Below are 5,802 nucleotides of genomic sequence, written 5' to 3' on the forward strand. Positions count from 1 at the left end.
ACTACACTAGTACGCTATACTCCGTACGTAGGTCTAATCAAGAACATAAAGTATAGAAGGGCTAAATACTAGATGCAGGAATAGAAATAGACTCCTCGGTCTACGGATGTGGCAGATATACCTCGAAGTCTCGTAGAATCGCCTCGCCTCAAGAATGGTAAGCCTGAGTAGAGTTACCTGGATCTGCACATGAAAAACATGCGCAGGAAGGGCATGAGTACACCACATCGGTACTCAGTAAGTGCCAAGCCTAACCTCGGTTGGGTAGTGACGAGGAAGGTCAGGGCCCTACTGAGGTTAAATAAGATATAAGGTTTAACAGTGTGAAATAAACAGTGTAAATAAGTAACACAAGATATAAAGGACAGCAACAACTATCACAGAGGCAGGCAAAACACAGTAAGAGATACAGCTCAGCTCCAAGATAACAACCGGGGATCTCCCAGGATACCGTCCTGTAGTCCCCAAATATAAATATCATATCCACTGGATCTCCCGGGTGCAGTCCCGTAGTCCAACCCATAAATGTGCAGGGGGATCTCCCGAAATGCAATTCCGTAGTCCCAAAGTAAACATACAGGGGAACTCCCGGGATACCGTCCCGTAGTCCCAAAGTAAAAGTGCAGGGGAGCTCCCGGGATACCGTCCCGTAGTCCCAAAGTAAATACGCAGCAACAACAGGAATTCAATTCAATCAATTTCATATCAAATGTGAAGCAGGTAATCCTAACCTAGCATGGTTCATGTAATACAATTAAGGCAATTAAGGCAAATAGAGCAATTTAGTCAAGTAGACATGCTTCTCTAGGCTACAGCAGGTTTAGTTTCCAAACAATGTAAGTAAAAAAAGGAAGAACACAATTCAAGGCTATTTTTAATGAAAAACCGGATTTCTAACAATTAGCACAAGTACGCGCTCGTCACCTCATGTGCGAGGCACTTCAATTACCATAATATCAATCCTAAGGGGAAAAGATCCCCCACACAAGGTTAGACAAGCCACTTACCTCGAACAAGTGCAAGTCAACCCGAAACCACGCCTTTGCCACGAGTATTCGACTCCAAATAGCCCAAATCTATTCAATTAAATTGCATATTGTAAATAACACCTCAAGTAACTGATTCTATAATTAAATTCTAAGCTAGTACGTGAAATTAGGTAAAATGACCAAAATGCCCCTCAGGCGCACATCTCGGAATCAGATAAAATTTACATTTTCAGAAACCTCGTACTCTCACGAGTCTAAACATAACAAGAACACTGAAATCGGAGTCCAAATGACCCCTCAAATCCTCATTTAAAGGCCTCTTAAAGTCAAGCCCTAATTACCCATTTTCCCAAATTTCTCATCACTAATTAGGTCTTTAATCACATAAAAATGAGTTATGAAGTCAAGGACGTTACCTCCAAGCGATTCCCCTTTATTTTCTCAAAAATCTCTCTCAAAAGCTTCAAACCCGGATGAAACTGGTAAAAGAATGGCTCAATTTCGCAAAGGCAACTATTTATGTGTTCTGCCCAGCGATTCCCGCATTTGCGGCCCTGGGACCGCATCTGTGGAAACTACGTCGCATCTACGACTTTCCTTTAAATGACCAGAAACCGCATCTGCGATTGGCCTTCTGCAGATGCGCCACCGCTTATGCGGTATTCCTTCCGCATCTGCGGAACCTGAAGGGAAAACCAAAACTCCGCTTCTGCGGTCTTCTTAGCCGCTCCTGCGGTCTTCTTAGCCGCTCCTCCGGCGTCGCATCTGCGGTTCCCAAACCGCGGATGCGAAAATACCAGAAGCAGTAAAAATACAGCAGCTGCTGTTGATACCCAATTTTTTCCTGTATATTTTTATATAGAAAATACCTTTCAAATAGCATAAGAATGCATATATAAGTATGTCCAAGAATTTTCCTATTTTTTCTTTAATCTTTAAAGATTTTTAAACCAATTTTATTGCCCTATTTTACCAGTAAAAAACTAATAATTATTCCCCAAATGATCATTTTTGTGATTCATTTATTGTATTTTCATATTTATACCAAAATGTAGCTAAGGTAATTTTTTGTACATTTTTTACAAATTTATTTAGTATTTTAAAGCCAAATTGCATGTAATTACAATATTAGCCTATTTTAAGAATTAATTGCATTTATAATTGTAAAATTGATTCCAGTATTTTTAAATAAAATATTTATACATTATTAATTAATTTAGTACCTTTAATTTGTTTCCAGAAATGATTTTGCTATTTTTATAAAATAAAAAGGGAAAAATGGCTATTTAAATACTAGCCCTAACAATTTCAATTTTAGCCTGAAACAACCCCCAATTAAACCCAATCCCAATCCCAAATTACCTGGCCAAATTCCTAAATTACCCGCCCCTGACCCGCTCAAATAACCCGTCCGGACCTCTTCTTTTAATCCCAGCCGTTGATCTAACAGATCAACGGCTCACACACATTCTTTCCTTTTTTAATTTACCAAACCCCCAGCCCTAAATCATTTTCAATTATCCGCCGCCTCTGAAACCCTCCCCTCTCTCAAACACTCTCGAATCTTCTCTAACCCTAGCCACCTCCGCCCTGAAATCCACCGGAATCTATGGCCTCCAAGGCTACAAGGGTCCTACACCTACCTCCTGGTGCTCTTACGTGCCTGATACCTGAAGATTCGAGGCCTGACTATGAAGGGTTGAACCCAAACCACCGTCGATTCGAGGTCTCAGGGTCATCTCCGGCCTTGCTCCAGCATACCATGGTTGTTTGAGCCTTGTTCTGACCTCTCCGATGCAGATCAGTGACCTTTCAAAGCCTTTCTCATTTCTAGGGTTCTTCTGAAACCCTAACCTTTCGAGGTTTTCTCCGATTTCTTTAGATCTGTGGTGCATCTATGCTTTCCCTGAGTTTTCAAACGATTTCCCTAACTTTTCTTTCAAAATTACAATCAAAACCTTTCTTTTCCGATTTAGAGTTTTCTGAAAAGTGTTTAAGTGTTTTTATGATTTTTCTTTGTCATTTGTGTGTATGTGTTCTCGTATCATGTTCTTATATGCTTCTCTTACTGTGCTTTCCTATATTATGATCTCGTATGCTTTTACTGTGCTCTTGTGCTTTTTCTTCTACCATGTTCTCGTATGTTCTTCTACTATGTTTTCTGTACTATGTTCTTGTATGCTTTTCTATCATGTTCTGTTATGTCTCGCCTACTATATTTTTTCTACCGTGTTATTAAGTGTTTTACTGTTTTCCTTCTACTGAGCCCTGTTTAAAGTTCTTTCAGAAAACCTTTTAAGCATGCTTCTTCTACTGTTCTATCAGTATTTTTCCTTTATTTTTCCTTGAATGCTTCTACCGTGTTTGCATGTTACTTTGTTATCATGTTTTCTTATGAGTTTCTGCTGCTGAAAGGAACATGCAAGAGGTTTCAGTTCTGAAACCTCTGAGCCTGTTTCGACTACTTGCCTTCCCATCTCTGTACTTAATTCAAGGTGGAAACCCTAGAATTTGGGATTCCGCCAAGTTTGATTGTGGGATTTGATTGAACTAAGGGTTTATTTCAAAACCCCTAATTCTTTTAGACCAACTTCAAGACTCTGAATTGAGTTTGGAGCTTCCTTGTTTTCATGTGATTTTGACCTTTTTACTTCTACACTGGATTTCTCTATAGATTTTACAGTAACATGCCAGTCTTCTTTCATACTCACATGCTCTTTATATATGATGAATTTGCCTCTAAATGGTTTTCGAATTTGCAATTAGTTCAAGCTTCCTTCTGAATATAGCCTGATTGATTTCTTTTCATTGTTTACTGATCTTATCTGTTACTCGACCTAAGTAAATCCCTTCTTCACTTTTTCTGACTTGGTTTATTCATACAAAATCTCGGACCATTTGATTTACCGGTGGTTAATTGATCTTCTTACCTTATTTGCACAAACCGTGTACTTCAAAACCTTGTCCTTAAATAACCTTTTTATGTATGTGCCCTTAATTGCACGTTGTGACCAAATTGTTTATTCAATTTCTTTCCTTAATTGGTTTTTACCCGTTCGAATTTGAATCCCTTAATTAAAGGGAGTCTTGTGTAATTTATTGACAATTAGTTCTTCAACTATTTTCTTACCTTATTTCCTCATGATTCTTACACTATAAATACACGACTCTTTAACACACAGCACACACGATTTAACAATCCTCCACTCCACAATTCACAATCTCTTCTGAACTCTTACTCTCTTTCTTGTCTGCACTGTGGCTTTTACAAGACTACTGCATTTTCTCTATTTATTTCTTTGAAACTGGTATGTCCTAATTTAAGTTTCAGCATCACCACAATGTGTTCATTTACAGCTTTTATCCATGTCTACTTTACTGTTTCTATTTAAATTAAGTATGCTCATATCTTTCTGTCTGTTTCTGTTATGAATTCTTGCTCCCCTACCCTATTGCCCCTATGTGTTTGAGAGTTATGGCTTAAGGCATGGCAACATGAATTGCTGTCCATGAATTAAGTTTGACCCAATGGGGTCTTAACCTCTATATAAACAGGCTGGAGGGTGTGCCAGCATATCCCATTGCCGGGTGTGCCGATCAGCCTGCTTTTCTTTTGCTCTTGCAAATTCCCCCATTCCCTATCCCCTATGTGTGTTAATGTGAATTGCTCCCCTCTTCCTTTTCCTTTTTCAGAATCCCACTTCTGCACTTGCACTCTCTCTTAGTTCCTAAGTTCTGCCCCCCTCTTGTGAGCCTTGCCTTGGGACCTTGAGTTCCCTCTAAACTTGGACACTTGAAGGCTGGCCCTTCCACACCGCACTATGTCCTAGTCTGCTAATGTATTTGGGGTGTAGGCACTGCCCGGAATCCATGTGAGACTTTTAGGGAACTCTGACACACCCCAAATGAGAGAAAGGCTTTGAAATCTGATCTTTGGAGTTGGTTTACTTCATACTTCAGACAGGAAGTCTGAATCAGGCTCTCCTTGGTTGTAATTTTTAATTTATGATGTATTTTTCTTTATTTTACTTTTCTGGGCTGTGATAACTTTGTAATAAAACTTTCGGGGTTGACTAGTGAACAAGGGAAGGGTAACCATGTATGCAAAGGGTAGATAACCTGCCTATAGGAGTTGCTGATTTTCTGCACTTCCATATGTGGATAACCTGCCTATAGGATCTCAAATTTCAACATTCTCATATAGATACAATGTTTACAGGAATTTCTGCATTCTTTCACATAGATACCATGTCTACAGGAATTTCTACATTCTTTCACATAGATACCCTGCCTATAGGAATTTCTGCATTCTTTCACATAGATACCATGCCTATAAGAATCCTGCATTCTTTTATGTAGATAACATGCCTATAGGATTTTCTAATTTCAGTCTCATACGTAGATAACATGTCTATAGGATTTCTGCACTCTCATGTATAGATACCATGTCTATAGGATGCATATGCATGTAAAGAATATGCCTATAGGTCCTTTCTGATTCTTGCATATCCACTTCTCACTAGGCAAACGTGTTTATAGGTCTTAATAACCAAACGCAATCAGATGTCATGTTCATATAAAACCCAGCATTTAGATGTCATGCCTATAGGGTTTTTGCATTTTTACTATGTCTATAAAATGTGTTCTAAAGTGAATAAACGCATAGAAAGCATGCCTATAGGAGCTTTAGCCGAATCTGAATCACCTCACTCGTTTATAAGTCTAAAACTAGCAGTAATAATGTATTACCAATGGCAGAACTTGTGCACTTCTAAAACTCGCTTTTAGCTGGAAACTTTCTTAAATCAGTATG

The sequence above is a fragment of the Nicotiana attenuata genome, unplaced genomic scaffold (genome assembly GCF_001879085.1).
Source record: "Nicotiana attenuata strain UT unplaced genomic scaffold, NIATTr2, whole genome shotgun sequence".
In the NCBI taxonomy this organism is placed as follows: Eukaryota; Viridiplantae; Streptophyta; class Magnoliopsida; order Solanales; family Solanaceae; genus Nicotiana; species Nicotiana attenuata.